At 38.0% G+C, this 22,721-nt stretch overlaps 1 protein-coding gene across 2 annotated transcripts in view; it reads left to right on the top strand.

Moving 5' to 3' along the window:
* Positions 1-22,721, top strand: part of LOC111426841 (Death-associated protein kinase related) — a 49,712-nt gene that overhangs the window by 20,078 nt on the left and 6,913 nt on the right. The gene's annotated exons all lie outside the window — the stretch shown is intronic.

Below are 22,721 nucleotides of genomic sequence, written 5' to 3'. Positions count from 1 at the left end.
TCAAATTATAAATACCTATCTTTAAATTAAATTCCTTTGTCATTTATTTGTAGCGGCTACGTTCTAGCTACAACGAGCCATCTCGGGCATTTTAATGATGTCACAGTGGAATTCGGTTCGTTTTTGCTGATGACCGGATAACAAGTGCCCATATCGTGACGAGATAGAATTCCGCGGCATTCTAAACATCCCCGTTGGCGATTTATTTGCAGTCGCCGATATAAATAGACCTATGAATAATATGTGCGGTTTATTAGCGCAACCTATTTTCGTTAACTAATTGTACCGGTTCCCTTCTTGTAATTTATTGGCTTCGCTGCCAGCCTTTCAAAATTCCTACGAAATACTTCGGAATCCAGTTTGTACCTAGTTTGTTTAGTTAATCTAATATGTGAACATATACGAGCTCACAGCTTGTACTAAAAGTTTTATAATATATAATTAATTTAGTTTGTTTCATAGGAATTCCTTGAAATTTTAACAAATTAATCGATTTTTGATGTCTATTTAATATCATAATCAATTTCTATTTAACTCATTAATGCTTAATTTTCAGACTTTTAATGTGGTGTGATCATTTTCATATGAATGGACATCAAATAATAGTGTAGTTGAAGGTCTGAGTGGAAAGTATTTGACAAATACAAACTGTTAAGTAGAAGCGAGCAAATACAAAGAGCATTGACTGTTCTTCTAACGAAACCTTTCCACCTCTCCTTATTTTAAAAATGAATGACCGGATTTGATTGTGTTGGTTCGGTTTAGAATGCTTAAATTAAACAATTTTATTTTCAAGTTCAATAGCCTTTCGTTCAATAGCCTCGCGTAAAGGTGCGAAAGGCGCCGCGACGCGCCGCGTTCGTCGATCGAGGCGAGATCCGTGCCCCAATGTAAATTTGTTTTGGTTGCGCGCCGATTTTATGGCCTATCGGCGTCGTTATAGGCCCCGTTTCGAAAATAAACGTCGTCTATAACACCGATCTTCTCTTCTCCCTGACTGGCAGAGTGTGATTCACCCGCGCGTCTTGATCCGCGGACGCGCCGTATTAATTTTAGAAGGCCGCCCGTCGTCGGTCCGAAGGAATGCACGTCGCTATTCGGCCGCCCAACTTTGGCGGGGCTCAAACTTAACTCACTCTCTCTCTCCCCCCGTTTGTCCACCTTTTCAATTTTGGGTCGGAATGTGGGACCTCGTACGACACAGGTACGCTTCGCTGAATGCGAGAAATTCAACGAATTGCAACTCTATACCTACCAAGACCAAGAAACTTATTTTAAATAGAACATGAAAACAATATACATTTAAATATATAAAATAACATCCAAAAATGCATTATATACAGTGGCAGACAAAAGTCTACATGATTTTTGTACAACGTAATAAGATAACAGAAAATTAGTATTACAGTGTGATTAGAGATACTTAATTATTCACAAAAAAGAACAAAACACAAATCGCTCAACAGCTACACAATATTTCGTTTTCCCTCCATGAGCTTCTGCTGTTATTTCAGCCCAAGATTCGACTAACGCAAATTTCTTACGCTCCAAGAGCTCGATAGGATTTAAATCAGGACTCTCAGGAGGTGATTCAATAAAATTTGCGGTATGCTTGGGGTCATTGTCGTGCAATATCCAGCAATCCTCTAGGGACTTCCACTGATGACTTTAAATTTTCCCAAAATTCTGCTATCGCTTCCCAAACCATGACACTACCTCTGCTTTGCACTTGGTACAAAATTTTTCAACTCCATCGCCGTGTTTTGTTTCTTCCAAATTTTTGCCCAACCATCACTTCCAAAAAGATTGTTCTTGCACTCGTTAGTAAATAAAACACTGGACCAGAAATCCATTCCTTTGTCCGGTTATCGGCTTAGTTTTACATAATTCAATTCTGTATGTAGATTTTTGTCCATCACTGTAAGTATCCAAACAATATTTAGAAGTGTTGTAGGACAATTAATGTTACAGGAAATCATTATTATCAAGTATTCCTTATTATACATATATTTATTCCTTTATTAGGTGTTAATCAATGAGCACCAAGTATAGAACTGAAAGGAAAATATTGAAATAAGCGTGTTTGCTTCCCATGATTTTTTTTGAGTCACATAGATTCCAAACGAGAATAACGTCTCATTAGCAAGCGATAACACGTAGTGTCATCTGTCCGTACTGGTTGTTGAGCTGCTAAAAATATACAACGCGAGGTAAACTAATAATGCAACGACCTTGTCTGGCGTACGGTATCGTTGTTTCGTAATAAGCGTGCAAGAAATAATTATAATAAGCCGCGCCCGTCTCTTATTTGCTATTCCGTTTCAGAGTCTAAATGTTATCACGTCCTATTTAACGGTTAATGCGGTGTTTCACACACAATAAGTAAAAGTTCTTGGAAAATTTTTTAGGTATTTGAGTTTAACAACCTCTTTATGTACGGTATTTTTTTTGTTTCTTTGTTAATAAACGCGAAACTTACCCAATTCTAATTAAACTTTAACTATTACATTATTGTAATGTAGAAGAAAAAAATATGATCATGTATATGTCAATACATCTAATTTTAGAGTAATTACATTGTCCTCGGAGTTAGTCAGCTGTGGTAAGCGAATTTAGCCGTAGTAGCCGTCGTGCCCTTTACAATCGGTTCTATTTTGGATAGTAGATGGCTGATTAGATAATACTGTGCACAGGTATTCGGTCTATCTTCGGCGAGGCAGCACTGCTGGCATTGGTCCATTCGCATACTGAGAGCTAATTTCGTGCCGTTCATAAATTTAATTAATGGTTCGCATAATTTGGCTTGGACCGTTTCGTATCGTCGCGATAACTCAAGGCGGTGAAGAGGCTTTTATGTTGATATTTAAATTAATTGCTAATTTACAGATTAATTGGCGTAAGATTCGCAAAATAACGAAAAAAATTCTAATAAATTAATGCTCGGTTGCTATTGTATAACTAGAACAATAGTGAAGGTTAAATCTTAAAACTCTTCGTATACTGATCAGTTACAAAGATAGTATTGATGCAAGAATCGCACAGACCAGACAGACGTAAATCGAGAGGTACGGTTGTCATCTAGCGGAGCTAAGGACGCATAAATCATGATCTACTTTAATAATACCTTGTATAAGGTTATCTTATCTTGCACAACCGGAGCTCAGCTGTGCTTTAGATCGCGTTGAACTTTGAACAGAAATGCCAAGCCCCAGGTACACACCAGGCGCTCGATACCAACTCGAATGCTAATGCGCGTTTATTTTTTTTCTTTTATTACTATTCAAAGCTGCCGTTCCAGCGCAAGTACTGTGCCAACCTAATTGCTACGTGTCGGTTATGCTTCGGTTACCAGTTTTACTTTCCGCTGATTATTGACTTTACTAGCCCGAAGGTAACAATAACAACAACAATATCGAGTCGCGGATTGGATTAATTAACGGCCGTTGGGTGACCTTAAGGATAATGGTTGCGTAATGGCGTGGGTGAACGGGTTATACTGCATTTTCTCCAAACCATATAGTACATTACAGACACATTATAATAATCAACTAATTGACAACTATACAACAGTTTTGTTAGGATTTAGATTTGTTACTAGCTTTATTGGCTTCTAACTCGATTGCTCTACTCTCACAAACACACATAGTACACGTATAATGACAAAAGTAGAACGTATAATTGCATTCCAGTTGGTGGTTCAATGACTCTAGGTCTTCACATATTTGCATACGTTTATTTGTACTTAAGAGAAATTGGATTGTCAAGTGCTGTGTTTTGAATGTTTCGGTATTAAACGGTATCTCTGAAAGAAAGGAATATTTTAGATAATAAAACGAAGCCTAATCCAAATAGTTTTAACGGTACAAAACAAAGAGTTACAAAATAAGCTGTCTTAATTCAACGGTTGGTATCTGAATCTATAGACAGTTTTTCGTCTAACTGTAGGCGAATTGGGAAATTCGTTACGATCTTTAAGGAAAAGGTTCCCAAACGGCACAAGGTGACTAACTTTTAACGCTCCGGTGATCTTTACGATTACGGCACCGGTTCGAATCGCGCAATTCTCTCGTATACGATTTGGTTCGCATGTCGTCTGGGAAAAAAAAGGAGTAAAAAAGAACGTAATTACATAGCAGCACAAACGTTTTGTGTCGTACTTTATTTATTCGAGTTATTGTTGCGTAAGTTCCTTTTACCACCCCGCGTCCAACCGTTTTTTCTTCGTTTTAAATCCGATTTATGATCGTAGTTGAATCTTATTTATGGACGGGGATTCCATTCTGGCAGTATGTTTGCGTTGGCCCGAGCCGGAAAAGTAAGACCAATTTTTAACGGTCGACAAGATATTATGCCGCGACATAATCCGTGCGCCCCGACTAATTATAGTACATGGTTATTTTGGTCACGATTTAATGGATTTCGAATATCCAGGAATGAAAATAGATCCACCTGGTCCCGTAACGTTCTGGCAACAAACAAGAGTCAAATTAGAATGTTAAATACGATCTTTTTGATACGTTTTGTCTTTCATGTGGGTATTCATGTAATCAATAAAATATCTTTGTAATGTGATTTTATGAATCAATAAAGTTTAAATTTTAATTATTAAATGTGTAGTTAAACATTCCAAAAGATATATTTACCGCATAATTTACCATAAATCTTGTGGTAAATATTAACAATTAATACTCTCGCATAAACGTCTGCGGTTATTAGCGCAAAACCGTCGTTTATTATTTTCCCCAGAACCTTTCACAATCCTCTCTGACTTTCTACCTGTAGGTGAAAACCAACGGAAAATATGCCAAGAAGTAGCCGCGTGGAGACGTAGGTACCTTTACTGCAAACGAAATCAATCGAAAACCAACGTCCCACACGCGGACGTTATTATTCGCGATACGTTCAGCACATCGACCAACAACGCCAATCGCTCAAGTTGAGGTCGTTAAACGTTACGACACTACCAATTCGATTCGGTTCTTCGATTTGGACATAATCGGCCACCGATTGTGCCAAATTCACCACTCGACGCGTGCAGACCACTTTTCTATTGTCTAAAACAAAGCTAGTCCTATAGATCTCCTCGACTTGCCTACGTACCCCGCTACGACGATGATTTATCGACTTTAATTATAATCGGCTTATTGTTCAGAGGAAAATTACTCGCGGTTTTCTTTTTGTGATATATAGCCTCATTCAGTTGACAATTTCAACAGAGTTATTCGTCATCGTAATTGGATTGGGTTTGGTATTGTAAAGGGCAAATATTAATTACATCTTTTGTTATAGTTTTTCTTCTTCGTTAATTATAAGAAAAAATGAACATAATATATACTCCATTATGGCAGATTGAATGAATACTTTAACCCATCTTTGTTTTGCGGAAAAAGAATCGAGAATTGTCTTGACATTCTTCTCTTTTTGACTCTTTTTTTCTGCTTATACTGGTTTTCTTTTCTTACAGACCCATTAGGGTTTCTCTCCATTTTTTTTATCACATATTGGTATTTTTGTTTTAGTTGCATTTAGATTCTATTGTTGTAGCTTGCAGCTTTTGTGTCTTAGGACATCTTCGAAATATCTTCGACTACGTTAAAATATTTCTCTTTTCTTTCTGGCACCTGATATAAATTTAGATTTCGTAAATGAAACTGATTTCAGATTAATTAGAACCAGGACAGGGGCACAATATAAAAGATAGATAAGATATGATTGCAGTGATTATGGAAACTTTTGAGAGGAGCATTTTTTTAACTTAACTGGTCTTATTTTCAATGTAGCTGTTTTGTATGCTCGATACATGGACGATTAGTTTGTCAAGGATTGGGGTAAGGAAATATTGTTGATAGAGAATCAAATATAAATTGTTAACTCGAAGATGATACGGAACTCAAAGCAAGTGGCTACGAGATTTGTACAAACATCAGATAATAAAGAATTAATGAGATAGGATTGTGGAAAATGTAGTGAAAAGGAATATTTGAGCGTATTTTTAATGCGCCACGATGCTCGTAGTCATGCAGGTCGCTCGATAAATGTAAGTTTTGATAAGGATAAAGAGGGAAGGGGGATAAAAGAATCGTTTAGGGTCTAGTCTGGAAAGGGTCTTTTTCAGTACTTATATGGGGGTGATTACACCAAGTCCACTTGGATGTTCCAATATTCTACCGTGTTGTTCATTGTAATATGGCAATAAAAATTTCATTTCTTTTCCGGTTTATTTAATACCTTTACTCCAGTCTTATCGTTAGTGTTGAAAATTATGCGAAATTAAATTTTATAATTGACATAACCTTTTCGCTCATTATAAACATCAATTCTATGAATGATTCTAGTTCTAGGTCTTGTATTAGTTCTAGTGATAGTGCTAGTGTAAAACTAGAACTAACACTAGACCTCGAACTAGAAACATTCGAACATGTTGCATTTTATGTGGCACAAAGTAAGTAGGTACTCCCTGGTTTCTATGAAAATATATTTTTGTATATTGCATCTTAAGTAAAATTCACTGTATAACCACGGTGATATTTTTATTTTAACGTGTCTTTAGCATGGATAAAGAAAATGAGAGAGTTTTTTTCCAGAGTTTTCATTGGCTCATCAAGGATAAACATTAAGGATTACACCTAATTTAAACATTCAATAGTATTAAAGTTATAGTCTTCGAGCAATTGTTCCAAAGCAACCTAAACTACCCCCTCAACGTAGAATGCAGAATGAGAATGAGCTCATCTTTTCAAAGAATTTGAACTCGACAAAGACCAACGCACTAGAACCAGTCTCCTTCATAGCGATCCGAACTATAAAAATTGCTCAAGGTTAGGAAATAAATAACTCAGGTTTTTTGATATTTTATGTATATGTGTGGATTTTGGATTGTTAAAAAAAAAAAAAAATTTCACTTAATAAGATTGAATCTTCAATCATCACATAAGTACATGTATCTACGATGATAGGTGTATTAATATGAGCAAACACTAACGTATCCTCAGGCTACAAATGTAATTTGCATACGGGAGTCACCGCCAAATCGGAAATCATGTTTGCACGTTAAAACGATATGGACATCGGCCTTGAAAACGTGCGTTTCATGTGCGGACGGACGCGTTCAGACGACGATAGCGCCACGAGCAGCACGAGGAAGGCGGCGCCTTATTCAGCACAAACGTCAAGGTATCGCCCGATTTGTTTATGAGGAGTACCTACCTAGCAATCGATACAAGAAGGTTGTTTTTCATTTTAGATGACAGTTAAATTTGATTTTTTGCTAAACTTTTGTTTAATCCTTTTATAGAATTTCTTTGAGGTTACGTAACAGATTTAAATTTGATTGGAACAAATCAAACTGTGGCGTTTCATAAATGGTATTGCGACCATAAGGAAGTGAAGTTAAGTGTTCGGTTGTTGTGTTTTACAAATCGAAATCGAATAGAGTGCAATAGTACCATTACTATTGTTTAGATTGAATATGTACTCGATGTTAGAGGGTAATCGTAATATTCGTCGATAACAGCCGGGGTTTTATTATTGGCTCGTTCCACGAAACGACAGGATATGCCAATGCAGGGCAAATACACTGTGTGCTTGCTTAGTACGCGCGCCTATAGAGAATTACAAACATGAATGGCCCGTGTATATAAATACGGTCTGCTTATTGCAGTTGGGAACGCTTTTGTCCAGATCGGTCTGTATTTATACACTCCGTTATTTTTAGAAGGTACATTCCTTGGTAGTATTTTCTTTACCATAAAAGATACCCGCAACATGTGAAAGTATTTTTTCTCTTTTTTTCTTATTTTTATTTTTGTATAGTGTAGAAATCCCCTTGGAAGTTACGCTTGGAAGACACTTCCGTCGCAAGAATTGTTCGATGTGTACGGAGCGTATCAAAAGATGAAAAAGGAAAGGATTTTTTATAGTTCATTTTATTATTATTTTTTATTTGACAGCAAAGGTTAACAACGTACTTGTGAATGTACATAAATATTAAATTCCTCGCATACTTTACTAACTTTAAGCTTCGATGACATTTATTAAAATTATTCTTATATAATCATTAATTAAAAATAAATACCCCAAATGCCGCATTAATTTTCCACTGATTAACGTTTATTTTTATAGTTGTGCCTTTCAACGATTTTGTTCGAATAATTGAGACAATAATTACCCACTTAAATAGATACTAATTTATGTTCTTAGGCTGTGCATCTATTTCGAGAAGTTAACAACCGTCATTAAATGACAACCCTTTCTTCCGGTCCTGTTACGATTACTTTTTATTTTCCCATAACCGATTTTAAAGCCCACTTTTAACCTAATCGTGTCAGTTAATATCGCGTGAAATGATACAAGGAGAGAACGCAAAGTTAATTGGCGTGCTTTCTACCAGATTGTTAGATAACGACACCCATTGTGTAATAATGGTTTTGAAATCATTATCTCGGTACCCTTGCGAGTTTACATAAGAGGTGATTTTGCGAATTGGTCTGGCGAAATATAATAACACGGAAAATTAACGATTGGTGACTAAAAACCCACACGGTATATTTCGTTAAATGCGCAGTAAAAAACACGTGCTTGCCTTATTTGTGCATCGCCCTGTATGTTTTTGGCAACAATGCGGGGGCTGACTTAACGATGCTAATGTTTACGCGAAGAAGAAGTAGCGAGGTTATTATGTTACCTTAATAGTTCGTTGTGGGGTATCAAGTTTAATAAACATGTTATTTATATTTACACAATTGAGTTCGAATGTTTGTTGGGGAAATTTAACTTTAAATCCGATTAAAGATGACGTAAAAAAGGTGTTTACAAAATAAAATTTGTGTTTTCTTTTTATTGGATCAAAGAAATGAAACGGATTTGAAATAGAGGTTTAACGATTAAATAGTGCCAAATAAGACCTTTTTCTTGGGAACAAGACAAACGGCACGGTTTCACATTCTTTCGTAACCGTCCAAGAAAACAATGAAATAGAACGAGAGCTAACCTTGGCACGGTTTTTGCAACAAGTTAACGAAACGCAGCCTTAAAATAAGAGCCCGTGGTTTTATGCAGTCCCAGTATTTTTAGACATTCCTGCCAACGGCCCGCCAGGACTAACCAGGATGTGAGTGGCTCTAAAATTGGCTCGCCACAAGGTTATTATAAGTTAAAATATCTGCCATAATTATGAACCTTGTAGCAATTAATTACTTCCATTTAGAGGCAGTCGTCGACGATTTACCGGAGTTGTGTAAGAAGTGCGGCGGTTCTTTGTCATATCTTACCATATATATTGTTATTATTTCTTTTGCACTTGTTTAAATAGTCGGCTCAGCAAATAATTTAATCAGTCTCATTATGGAATTGCATCGTCTATTGCGTTACGTAAACCGCAGAAGGACCGACCGCTGTTGGCTATTTCTTGCGCAATCTTGGTATTTATGTTATTCTGACATAAAATTATTTCATCGTTGCTTTTGATTTAATAAGTATTGCTGAGATTTCCATCGAGTAATGGTGACGTGCTCTTGACATGCTCGAGACAGTTCCTGTTTCACACACATCATCTCAATTTATACAATTTTTGATGTACGTTAACACAAAGATTAAATAAGTAAATTAGTAAAATAAGTTAAATGTATGCATGGCATACTTACAGTTCAACGTTGCGATTAATAACCAGCTTAAGTAAGCCGGTTTCTCACAAAAACAATGGCCTCTTCACATCCTCTCGTTCCACGCGGTCATAATTAACACACGTAATAACCCAGCCAACAACGTAAGAAGGCCGACAAAGACTTATGCTAAGTTCCGCTCGAATCGAGAACAAAACGAACTCCGATTTTCTCCTTAGCTTTTCTCATAATAATTAACACGTCCGAATCCCTCGGATTGTGCATTATACAATTCCAAACTGACTTCGATGATAGAGGTGAGGAATAGAAACGTGGGAAAATCTGCAAGCCTCCGGCACTGATCTTAAATGGAACAAATCTCTCTCTCTCTAATTCTTTCTTCCTCTTTATCGCCATCTATTCACTATTCGCAAAGTTATATCATTATGGCACCCGGTTGGATAATAATGGAATTAGCTACGATGGAATCGATACGAATCCCCAACCACTCCCACGTATTTTAAATGGTGCTATAAAATATAACTGCATCGTGCAACAACCATTTTATAGGTTCCTCTCAGTTCTACTATGGTCTTTTATATCTCTTAATGATTCAGATAGTTCTTAATGACTTATATTAAACGATGAGACTATAACATTGATACTACTTGCTTTTTAAAACGTTTAATTTATCTTAATTTCTATTAATTCCTCAAATTAAAAAGTCGAAGCTTAAAGGTTGTTATTAATATCCAGGATGTCGTTTGTAACGAGTAACATTTAGAATTCAGCAGGAAACAACATTTTTGATTTTCTAAAGATACTTGTCTGATTTAATGGGATAATAACAGTGTTTGTGTGAGCTTAATTCTTAATTCTTTCTTCCTGTTCTGTTTTTTCTTGATTCTTTTACGCGTGTTTTCAAACAAAGCGAAATTGCAGACAACATTAAATAAAAATAAAAGTATTAAGTATACTACCGCCCGCAATTACGAAACGGGTTACGTCTTGGTTTGTTGCGGCTCGCGCCAATTACGTGCGCTGCAGCTCAAGAGTCGGTTGTTGTGTTACCATTATTATCCTTTGTGGGAAGCGACGAGCGGCGGCTACGTTTGAATAGCGCGGGCTAGCTCGCACAAAAGGAAAAAGGAGTATAGAGGAAAAAGATTATAAGGAAAAGGCCGAGTCAGTACCGTACGGCGCCGGGGGAGACGTGGTCGATCGGTCGTGACTCACGAGGTAACCCCCGGTGACCCATATGGCCTACTACGACTACCAGTTAACAACTCGGCGTTTGCTTTGCGCCGCTTTTTAGCCTTATACCGATCGTAAATACAAGTCCTCTCCTTAACTGGACTTTTCTCACTCGGGTTGGGCCTCCAAATGAAAAGCACAGATTTCTATTAGGGTTCGACAGCAAAATGTCAACAGGTTAATTAAGTTGACTAATATATTTCATAAACATCCCAACTGCTATTTATTGAACAAATTGATATTTCTGTGTCATCATTAGGAATTGGAAAGATAACGATCATTTACTAGTTCTATTAAGCATCGAACCGCCAATTAGACCCAATAAATCACTTGGAAAACATTTAACTATCGGTAATAACAATAACTTGGCATTGTGCCCCCCGCGTTGTCACTTTGATCTTAATTGCCCATTCAAGCAAACCACTCGAGCAAGCGCTCCACAAAAAAAAAGATTCGAACGTCAGGAGAACGTCGATTTTCAAAGCTTTATGGGAACGAAAACTTGAACGCACGGCAAAACGCGCTAAACAGAGAGCAACGAACAAAGGAAAGTAACTGCTTCTTGCTGCTTCCTGTTACTCGACAACTGTCCTCTCCCGTTAATCGCTCATATGTATTCACGTCCCGCGACGTAACTGTCCCCGCGGTGGCGTCGTCGTCGTTCTCTTCTTCGTCGGCTAGTTAGAAAGGAAATACATATCTCGCGGAATGTCGCCTTTATTTAACATCACTTGACCGTAAACAGAACGGGATGGGTTGAACACTGGATTAAAAGCCGAAGAAAACGCGGAAATCGACCATTATTGGAGAGCTCGACGCAATCTGTGCGGAAAACGATCATCGAAAATAAAGGAAAACGGCGACGCGCTGATTTATCATATTAAGAAGACCGTGAAAGGACGTTGTGCGCTAATTGCGGTACTCGTTCGAGTTTATCATGCTGGGAGAGACAACGGTTTTACTGTTAAAGGAATCTGCTACGGTCATCGTGTATCTTATTAGGATGTGTTTGACTAAAATGGATACTGATTACTGTTAGTTAGACTATACAACTAGCTTTTAATTGATTTATCATTGAATTTTTTTATTATATTCTCCTCGTGCAATCTTCCTCGCTATTTTTCATACATGATTTATCTAGAATCTTAAGAAAATTTGCGTTTCTATTCCAATGAGCAAACAAAATAGTTGAACCGGAAACAATTTGCAGCATATCCTTGCGGCGTTCCGGGTATCAATAACTCCCTTTCATCGCTGCGCAGCCTGCTGCGTTGATTCGATTTCTCGCTGTTTCCCAAGCAAGGCAACAACTAAAGAAATCTTTTGTCGCCCATCTCCCAAGTCTAATCAAACCGTTGCTTACGCGACGTTGCTTTCGTAAACAACGTCATCGACAAAAGCAACGTTGTCTTTGCGTTTTATCCGCGGGTGGCGTCCTGACCCGATCCGTGACCTTGCTATTAGCGAAGAATGCGCGACGCGGATCGCGCGGCCATGCCGTGAGAAGAAGGTACGGCTCAGCCATTTATCAAGGCGGCGACCCGTGAAGCTCGACCAACAATTGCATCAATCTTGCGGTCGGTTGCATGACTAACAGGTATTCTTCGCGGGACGCCATGACGCCGCGACGACTCTTTGAAAATAAATTGAATTAATAAATAAGGGTTTGCAAACCCGGTGCTTACGTACGCATTAACGTGTTGTTGATAATGACGCCGCGTGTGATCCTCTTCGGACCAACAACAACGCATTTTTAAATTGTCTTATAACTCAATTTAAAACATCTATTAGTATTTTCTTGCTTACCAACCCTATAGTTTATCTTGATTCCTTTTTTGTTTTTAATGTTGATTGTATTGAGATTGTAAGCGAGATTTCATAATTTCAAGATATTTCGCCTAACTCCAACTAAACAAAGAACAAAGTGAGAATGAGTTATGTTTTTGCTAGAAACTGAAACAACAAACCATAAAAAATGCTTTGCTAACAACTTACAAGATGGCTTTACAGAATCGCAGAAGAACTTTTTTTACCGGCTGCCTATAGCTATGGTAAAAATTATGATTGGTAAATCTGCTCGGAAGCTGCTTTTAGAAGTACCTTTGTCTGATAACACAAGTAGTCAGAATGCATATCAAATATTAACTGATGAAAAAATTAAAGGAATTAAAGAAACATACTATCTATGGTATGGAGGTGGCAATAATATTGAACTGTTTTGTAAACATATCACTGCAGGAGCAAAGATTCGGCACCTTTTCAAGATTCTTGATACGTTCACATTGATATGTGCCTGTACTGATGGAGCTCTCACCATATCTGGCTGCTATAGAAGATTACAGGCTCTTATTCGAAACAACTCACCAAATTCACTGTGGACCCGTGCACTGAATTAGCTGTTACAATGTGTGTACTTTTAAATTGTGGAAAGAAAGAATTTGTATTTTCAGTTTTTGCTGTTTTTGACATCAAATGATCTTGATATTTCTAAAAATATAAAAGACACGATGGTTTTGCGATGCTGATATGTTGTGGTGCGAAAGGATGGAGTGCTAGTAGTGCTAAGAACATGTTAGGAGCTGCAAGCTGGAAAAGAGGATCAAAACACACAGATGGAAGGAAGAGGAAAATTGAGGAAATCAAGGTTCGAATTGGGCTGTAGCGCCATTAGATAAATTGAATGGATGGTTTGAGGAGCACTTATTACAGCTAATTATCCCATTGGAGATGTGGAAACAACTGGAGTGCAGGCATAGGGATGTGGGAATGCAAGAGAGAAGGACAGAGATAAGGGAAAGTAGGTATAACCCAAAATATAGCGAGTTTGTAACGGAGGTGGCAGCAAGGAGACCTAGGGAGACACGGGGATGACTGATGATGTTGTTATTAATAGTGTTTATATTGTAATCTTCTGGAGACAATAAATTATTATTATTATCGCGTTTGCAAAATATTTTGAAAATATAAATTTCAATCAGTTTCCCGTCTGAATTTACTTTTGCAGAAGAAGAGAAACTTATCGAGTTATCTAGTGATAATAGTTTTAAAGCAACAGTTGGCAGTATGGAATTGACAGAATTTTGGAATTCAATAAAACTTAAATATCTCCGTTTAAGTGATAAGGCTCAGCGGATTTCAATTGGTCCTTGTAATAGAAAGCAAGTAAAGAACAAGAACAAACGAAAAGGAAATAAGACTAACCGTGTCCAATTTAATTGCACGATTTAAGAAATATAGAGTTGCAGACATAATTTAATGTTCATAAGCGAGATTCAAACCACAAAAACTTGTAAAAATGTATAATACAGACTTGAAAATATTTTTGCTAACTTATTTCAATAACGCAGATTATTATGGACACCTCTGCTGCAGATGCCATATCCCATTACTACTACATATTCAGAGACAGATTTGTGTAAAATTTATGATACAGAGATTCCAGACTCTTGTAATTTGAGACACTTTGGATTTCTAAATGCAACACTATATGGATTCATTATTAGAATTTACCATTGAATACGAATTCAACTCTATGTAATACATGACATTTGATGATTCAGAAAGGTATTAAATAAATAAATTTGCAACATTTATCTAGAATACATTTATTATTTAATAATCAACATTTTTTGTATAATAAATGACAACTTAATTCACTTTTTGCCATAGAATCCTCGTTGCGTTATTTTAATGGGTTACTCCACCGTAACATTTTCATAGTTACTCACTCTAATAATAGTGCCCGTACGATTGATGGATTGCACGCCGCGCGAACTACTACTATACCTACCTACCTGTTTATTTATAATTCCGGCTTCGCTCGTATCGTTTTTACGCGCGTTGGGTTCGGTTATGGTTGGCAAATTTCCCGGCGAGCCGCGGAATTATGATTCACTACTGATTCTCCTCGCTGGGTTCACTGACCAAGTTCAACTATTATTTTTACGAGGCGCCGTTGACGTGGCCGTATGCGAGTTCGTTCAATGAAAACGCGCACGCTTGTATTTGAATGGATCCGTTTCCTAAATAAACCGTCCCAGACCAAACGTAGTGTATGTGTATGTTAAGGATTGTAACTTTGTGCGTTTTACTGGTCAATTTGCTAGACCGTTTATTTGCTCGGCGACATGATGTATCTACGTCGTTATGTTCGGATTAAATCGCGTGATTCACTCTGATGTTTTGTAAGATAGATATTCTACAGATGTGGATGTAGAGATTTGCGTGTGATAAATATTTACTGTTGTTAATTGTGCAACGAGTTTCGCTTTGCTCTGGCGTATGTTCATTCACGGTTTTACTCTTACTTTTAATTTATTTGTACATTTTGTTTTATATCCAAATAATCGTTGATTTCAGAATGAAATTCTTGCGTTTTTGAAATTTTTGTAAGGACAATAACACAACACGAATCTCCCATACCAGCAATAGCTTTTCGTGGGAAACAAATCTATGAATAGCATAACAAGTTGGTATACCGTAACGCTTAAAAGCATCTCGCATTCACGAACCATTTTTGCAAGTGTCTGTGCAACGCCGCCGCCGCACAAAACTAATTAGAGACTACCGTATTCACGCTACTTTAAACAGTTATCCGACTTCTTCTTTGACGCCGAAGAAAAAGTATCTTTCTGTGTGTGTGTGTGCTGTTACAGTTACGTTGTAACGTTCTCTTTATTATTACCATTACGACCGAAACGGATTACGGCATACAAATAGCACCTAGGTGGAAAATTGTGTTTTATCCTTTATTTATTATTGCGTATGAAGGCGCCGACGTCGCGGCGCCATCGCGACATATGGCATCGTCAGTACCGTTCGCCGGTCCATAGAATCACACAATAATATCAATACAATCTCCATGCCGGCCATCGAATAATAAACATTGCAGTTCCTCGAGCGTATCGTTTCTTTCCTGGGCATTGTCAGTGGCGTGTTGCGCTTCTATTTGCAGAAAACCATTTCACGCATGCCTGACTGAGCCAATTGACGGCCAATATGGCGTGGACATGTGTAAGTTTGTGTATATGGCTTACGCAGATGTGACTAATTGGATGCGAACGATAGATGGATAGCATTCCACACGGTGTATGCTAATGATTGTGTTCTGTTGTTGTATAATATGCATATGGAGACAAACTGTATTTACTATTATGCAATGTAATACATACCTACTTAAAATATTCCTCATAAAATGAGCTGAATTTATTTATGGACAAAAATAAAATTCATCCTTTTTGTATCATTTAAGTATTTCTAAAAATTCTATTTGATTAAGTTATGTTTTCTGTCTGGACTGCTGGTATATATTTATCTCTGTAGTCGTTGTAAGTAATGTCCTGAGTTATTGATTACAACCGCTTGATCTGTTCACGGTCACCTCGGTCGTTTCTTTATCCAGGACTTTCGAGCACCCGAATTAGTATCGTCTGGATGACGGGGTACGTATACCAACCGACTCGATAAATTGTAAACATTCGAAATGCGACGTGCTAATTAATGTCGACATCATCTGTAGCTGTCGGCAAAGGGGCTTTACTACGATCCCGATCTCATTCTGAAGTACCGCATACCGTTTACCTTACGACATTTATCACCGCTAATCTAGAGCGCTCAGCGGCGCTGTCTATTTGTTTTGGACCGCCATTCATTGTACCCGTGACGACGACGACGACCACGCATACCTTGCGCCCTCTATTTTCGGCGCCAACTAAGAGAATTATGCTCTGTCCCTGCAATAATAACTTTGTAGCAAGCTGATGTATTTCACGTATTAGTTGGACTTACCACACTAGCCAAATTGATATATAACGTAATAATTGATGTGGATATACGGATATATTATGTTAACACTAAATTATGGATTTGCGGTTGATAATAATAACTAAAGAAAATGAGAACGATTTATTATTTCTGTTATCGTAATAACTCTTAATATTTTGTTATTTTTCTTGTTCTAATCTCTTATAACCTGTTTATGTTTTATAGTATGCGATAATTGAGTGCACTCAATTAGAGCAGCTCTTCGGTCTGCGAGCTGCAAGCTCTGGTCGGTGGCCAACGAAAAAAGAGAACGGGCATTCCGTGCCGTTAAAATATTCCCCAAACCGCACCGACGCCGAAACGGGCCGTCTAGACGTCGAGCGTCGTTCGTTCTCTCTATCGACGCCGTCGGCGCATTAGGCGCGTCCCATCAATTACCTCTGTTTGACAAGACGGGGAAATTAGGGGAAACGGAGCTTGATCGTTTTGGACGTCCCGTTTGAGTACCACTATAAAAGACCTCAATTTCATCATCATCAACTTCTAAAATAATCAATACATTAACATTTTTCTTAATACAGTCCTGTAAGTGTGCGTTCGCCACATATAGCAGTAGGGAAATTTTAATAACGACAGAACAAATTTGGAAACACAGTCGTGTGTGCTGCCGTACGAACAAAGGCGTCCCGGGTTATACTTTTGCCCCTACACGAAACGGTTTATCTGCCACGAGAGGCAGCAGGTGACTCATTCTGTGATATTTTCAAGTGTCCCGATTTGGGGTGCGAGCACCCGAGTAGGTTGTGAAACGTGCGAACAAAAGCTCTCAACCGCACCGTAAAATATCCTACCACTAATTCTTTTTTGTTTTATTTGATTTTTTTATCTTGCTTTTTGGAGCATATGGTGGTGTTGCTGTTGTCTGCACGTCCAATTAGTTACACACCTTGCTTCTTTAAAATGTCGACGACCCAACGAAAATAAAACTACACAAAAATCTTTTTTGATCAACCTTATTGTTACAATTCTTTTTGCAATCAATAGGGATTAATTATTTTCTCGATAATACATATTAATTAATATATATCATTGTTTTTCCTAGTACTTCTTGTGAGCATACTAATTCATAAATTGTTGATTCTAACTTACGCCCTCAAAAGATTTTTGATGAACTTTACTATTGTTCCAAAGTCTTGTTCCTTTATGTCAGTAGGTGTCAGGCAAACCTTTCCGAAAATTTTGTGTCTTAAGCGACGCAGTCACATAGAATATGTTCAACAGTCTCTGACTTGTCGTTGCAAACTCGACAAGTTTGGTCCTTAGCTTGTGCAATGTTGAAGACGACCTGGAACCCAGGAACTCAGCATAGGGTAACTTCATTAACCCTGGCGAGTTTTCTTAGGTTATTGGTACATTCTTTGAACTGTGCGGATTTACACATGTAGACCTGAATTGTCTTTAGGGTGGCTCGACTGTTCGTGAAGACGTTTATTGTTGTCTCCTTCCCAAGGCTCAAAAGAGTAGGGTGACGTATGGGGTTGTTTAGTGGTTTAACCCAAGGTTTAGCATGTGTTTTGTTCTGACGGGACATGGTTCAATTAAGGCGTAACTTGTGGAGTTGAGGTTGTAGGAAAGGGATGGGTGTAGTTGCTGTGAAAGGGAGACTTTGCCTGATCTAATAAATGAGTGTGTGTTGTATAGTGAGATTAGGGATGAATTTTTATTGAGGTTGGGGTTGGATCGGATGCAGGGTATGGATTGGTTGTGGGTGGTTAGGGAGGAGGAAGTTTTTATGACCCTAAAACTATTTGCGGGAAAGATATTTGCGACGAGAAGCAGAGCGGTGTAACATTGAAAGCTGAAATTAGAAAGAAGGAAACGAAGAAGAGTAGAAATGGGTTGAGAACTTTCTGAATGTGATCAAATTTGCCGTTATGGTTGACTGGTGGTGTTCTTGTCGTGGAAGTGATGGTCCTTTTATGTCTTGTTCCTTGTAAAATATGTAGTCCTTGGCAATAGTTTTTGCATACTTACGTGTATACCTGAATGGTGTGGTCTTTTGCGTCCTGCTGGTGGCTTTGAGCTACTGGGGAACTTGGCAAAGATTGGTTAGTATTGCAGAGATTAGTATGGGGTTGCAGTCTAGTCTACTTCTAGTCACTACTTATTTCTAGTCTAAGTTGTGACATGTGTATTATTTTAGTTTTATACATGTTTTTGTTGTTTTTAGACTATGTGTCATCTATGTTTGTTCGTTGGTCTCTTGTTTAGGTGTACAATTTTAACTTAACCCTACTTTAGGAACTTCGTGTAAGTTTTTCTGCCAAAAAAGTTCAATGAAGTATATAATGAGTCTGTTTACATGGATTTGCGGCATAAAGATGCTTTTGATTTGGTGAGTGTATACGAAGATGATTTTGGCATATATTCCAAATCTAGATGTTTTTCAAAACTTTAATATATTTATAAAAAATGTTTTATATTATTACATTATTGATCGTATTAGAAATGATATATCTCGGGTAAGTTAAATCATGTTACCTCTGTTAGTCGCTCCAATAACCATAACGATTGTAAGAAGAATGCGGGACCATTGTATTGTGCTTCGCCCCAAGGTGAGCGCATTCACTCTCGTTTGTTTATAATTGCAAGCTCGCGCAGATAGTGGTAGTTGTTTATTATTAAACGACTAGTGCCAGGTAATTATCGATTCCGAAATGAATCACGCAGGAAGCGTCTTAGTGAGTCTACGGGTTTATTGCGAACCGCTTCCTATGGTGGGAACGTTTCTTGTACTATTTGAATTATGAACATTTTTCTTGTTAACGTTTGCACGCGGCCATTAAATCGTTGATCGTAAATTAGATTTTCTAGTGTTTTCTTTGGGGGTTTCTAAGAAATGGATTAAGAATGTGTTTTTAGCTTGTGATGAAATTTTTTGGCGCCTTTAATAATTTTTTATGATGCGTTGCTTGTTAGGCTAAAGCCTATCCTGTTTGTGATTTATTCTCTTCGGTCGCACAAACGGCCGTCTCGCAGAGGCGCCAAATAGTTTATCCGGTGGTAGGTATGCGGCATTCCTGGTCGCTTATTTTTAGCAGGACTCCTCCTAAATTATCCCATACGGGTGTAGGCATTCGGCGGGACTCGCGCTCGTCCCTTTCAACTACGAAGAAAAACGCCGCCTCGCTACGTCGAAATTATTTGTGTCAGCCCTACTTACGGTTCATGCACAGATTTACAGCTGCGACCGCCAGCGCGGAAGCAACCTAAATATGACGGGCATTTACCACTCGTTAAAGATATTTCAACACCACCGGCAATTAGCCGCCCGCCCGTCGGTTCCGTCGATCGGCGTAGCAAACTTTAAGCGCGATCCTTCAACAGAACGTAATGGACTTCGCCGTATTTCACTTCGGGACCAACACCATTTGAAATTATTTGATCAATTTTGACAGCTCAATAGCCATAATTAAAGCTTTTCTAAAATTGCCATTCAAAGTACAACATATTACCACTATATCCTTTCAACACAATATCTCACATCTAAATTATGATATTTTCAATGTTTAGATTTGATGATTAATCTAAAGCTTTTATTCTTAGATTCTTTTTTCTGTTAACATCTTAGAAATGGCATTTGGTGTGACATAGCCTTAACCCAAGTTTCCTAGAAATTTATCACATCATATATTGTCCGCACGTTGCGAACAGATGGACAAGGTCAAACAATAAAAGACAAAATAGTGATGCGTCGGACATCATTAATTGTAGCTTCGTAAAAAAGTAATTACTCGACGCGGAACAGCTTTCTTTGTCATCCTGGGGATGGATCCGCTTTGTTCGTAATGAAGGCGTTAGGGGCCGTCGCGGTCACGCTCCGTCCATCGACGGTGACCTTGGTTCCGATGGCGGAGGGCTTCATCGCTAACCTCCTCTTCTTTCGCTTCGGAAAATTTCTTCTTCCCAGCCACGTTCTTTAACCCAGGAAGTCGTGGCGTACCGACGACGTCGCCGCTACGGACGGCGATCTCAAATTACGACGAAACCGATCCGGCGGACGCGTAATTGGATGGCCATCATCGAGGGAAACGGCCGCGAGATGGCGCCGCGATAACTCCGGACCGCGACTTTGTACGTGTATGTTGTTTTGTTGTCGTAACTACTCGAACGTTTACTGTTTTTCGCTATAAAAAGGTCACTAAACTGTTAAAATGTGAAAGAAAACTGTTAAAAAATGTTAACGCAGATAAATACTAACACTAGCATCATCACTAGAACTAACACTAGACCTAGAACTAGAAACATTCGGATTTAGCCGCACGTCTCTAAAGGCGGCTAAACCCGAATGATTCTAGTTCTAGGTCTTGTGTTAGTTCTAGTAATAGTGCTAGTGCAAAATTAGAAGTAACACTAGACCTAGAACTAGAAACGTTCGGATTTAGCCGCACGTCTTTCAAGACGGCTAAACCCGAATGATTCTAGTTCTACAGTTAGTTCTACATTTCGTGTAATAAATATATACAACAATCTAACGCTGAATAACAATTAAAACTAGAACTAACACTAAAACTAGAAAGTTTCGGATTTAGCCGTGCGTCTTCAGATGCCCCAACGTTCTTTGATTTATACAAAACTCGGGGAAACATGGCATTAAACTTTTTTTCAAAAAACGCATGGCTTAACCCGAAAGTTTCTAATTCTATGTCTAGTGTTAGTTCTAGTGGTAGTGCTAGTATTATTTCTAGTTTTAGTTTAATTAACACCGGCCGTGAAAGCATTCGTACTTGTATTATTAAAAGATGTAACATTCATGATCTTGTTGAATGATATAGTATTTTCATAAACGAATTATTTCCTCCCACATATGTAAATTAATCCTTAGAGTGAGTTAAATAAATGATTGGTTAGAATGAATGGTGTGTATCGACCGGAAGACAACTCTATTGCAATTTCCTCGGTGATATTGCTCCATCAAATCGTCGTATCGCTCTTAAAGCAGCGCCCACAGACGACTCAATCTCTAACACATAACCATAAACCAAACAAGAGAGCTTGGTCTTGGTGCTGCTCGCATTCTTCTTGCGTTCTTTGCGAGAGTTATCTCCCCGCCACAATAAATTCGAGCCGGCTCTTAAACTGATTTATGGAACTATTTGCCCACGGAAGTTAACCTAAATAGTTCTGAATCGCGATAATTTCATAACGTTCCCGGCTGATAAACGCGTAGTCAGCCGGAGGCTTCGTGTAATTTACACCTTTGGCCGCATTCAAAGCCGAAACAATTTGCTTATTGTTAGCCGTTCTGTTCCGGCCAATTATCTCAAATAGTTTTAAGTGGCCGGTTTATGGACCAACTCCATTTGCACGTCGAATTGTTTGATGGACGCTTTGTTAGGAGCGAAGAAGAAAGGGGCAATTGCGTGGGCTGCGAAGAACTAACAGAGTTACGGACGCGAGTTGCGTTTGAACCGGACAGGATGCATCAGTCAAGACGTTAGGAATAACAGGAGCCCATCTGTACGTGTCTGTTTCAAAAAGCGCACGCCGGCTTATGAGGCAATTTATATTGCGCCAGTTAGAGATGTTAAGAGAAGGATGTTTTAACGCAATATTCTTAAAGAGGGACTTTGTACAACATCCGCTGCTTTAATTATTCTATGTTTACACAATAAAAAGAGTCTTTCTAATTTTTTAAGCAAATCTTTTAATTTAACAGTTACTGTGTATGGAGTTCGTTAAAGTAGCAAAAGTAAATCCTTGTGTTTTCATGCGTTTAATGGAAGTTTCGTCTCTATAAACTTTACAGTTAAGTTTTATGGACGCTTAAAATGGCACATGGTGGGATTTGTCTTTTACGGTAAATGCGATAATATCTAATTAGAAGCTACTTATTTTAACATACTCAAAGTACTTAGAATTTTATTTATAACAACGAATTTTAATATTTGATATCTGTTTATATATTTATGGCTTTTATGTATTTACCCTTCAACCTAGATATTTAGTAAAGTCAACGATAAATGCCCACTTGTATAAACATTTATCTTTGATATCTTGTTATCGTTGTTAAAATATAAGCTGTACGCGAGATTACCTAATTAT

This window comes from Onthophagus taurus, chromosome 2, assembly GCF_036711975.1.
Source record: "Onthophagus taurus isolate NC chromosome 2, IU_Otau_3.0, whole genome shotgun sequence".
Lineage (NCBI taxonomy): Eukaryota > Metazoa > Arthropoda > Insecta > Coleoptera > Scarabaeidae > Onthophagus > Onthophagus taurus.
This window is presented reverse-complemented; position numbering and strand designations above follow the sequence as displayed.